Genomic DNA, 1,022 nt, shown 5'->3' with positions numbered 1-1,022 from the left:
ATATATATATATATATATATATATATATATATATACACACACATGCACATACATACATCTAAATGTACTGACATCATATAGACACAAATATACCACAAGACACACAAATATGCTGGATAATGTGATGATGGTTTCCCTGCACATAATAGAAAAAAGACGGAGTAGCCATGGCTGGAATGCCTTTGATCACAGATCTGCGCGATCAGGTCTGGCCTGGCGCCAGACCTGATCGACAACTGCTGCTACGATGGCTGAAATAACATATAACTATCGTAAAAAAAAATTCAAAGCTGTTAAGAAAAAATATACACAGATGTGTGTACATATATCCACAGAGACATCAACATGTATGTATATATACACATATACACACAAACAGTGAAGGATGTTAGAGTTCGAACGCTGAGTATTACTGATTTGCACTTTTAATTACAACAGAAAGAAAAAAACACAATTCGAAAAATACAAAAGCAAAAAGCAACAAAAAAAAAACTTCACAACAATTCTTTAAAGGTCCCCTCCGTTATTATTTGTTTCCCTAGTTGTGTGTGTGTGTGTGTGTGTGTATACATACATACATACATACATTTATTCGTTGTTTATTGAGAATAGAAGACTGGAACAGCTGTTACCCCTCTGCTGCCAAGCGATACATTGACATACAAGCGCAATCAGCCGGATCAGTTCAACCTTTAAGAGCCAAACGAACCGCTGATACCACAAGAGCCGAACCAGATACCACAAGACATTTATGTTGATGCTCTAATATTCCTCAAATACACTGCTTTGGATTATTTCCTATTTCTTCCCCCTCCCCCTTTACATCAACCGACCCTGGAAAAAACGAAAGGCAAAATTTCTTTCTTGTAGATTTGAACTCAGAATGCTGACAGCCAAAGTAGATATCGCAGGGTATTCTGTCTGCCGGTTTAAAACCATACAATTTATTAATTGTTTATTAATCCGTCGCAAGTCAATGTTAATTTTAATCTAAAAAGGAAACTTCATCTTCATATTTCTAT

The 1,022-nt window shown here is 35.8% G+C and overlaps 1 protein-coding gene across 1 annotated transcript in view; it reads left to right on the top strand.

Annotated features, from left to right (window-relative positions):
• The window catches only part of LOC106868957 (anoctamin-7), a 300,499-nt gene that overhangs the window by 68,888 nt on the left and 230,589 nt on the right, over window positions 1-1,022 (top strand). The window lies entirely within an intron of this gene.

The sequence above is a fragment of the Octopus bimaculoides genome, chromosome 26, assembly GCF_001194135.2.
Source record: "Octopus bimaculoides isolate UCB-OBI-ISO-001 chromosome 26, ASM119413v2, whole genome shotgun sequence".
Classification (NCBI taxonomy): Eukaryota; Metazoa; Mollusca; class Cephalopoda; order Octopoda; family Octopodidae; genus Octopus; species Octopus bimaculoides.
Note: the sequence above shows the minus strand (reverse complement) of the source record. Positions and strands in the feature narration are given on the sequence as shown.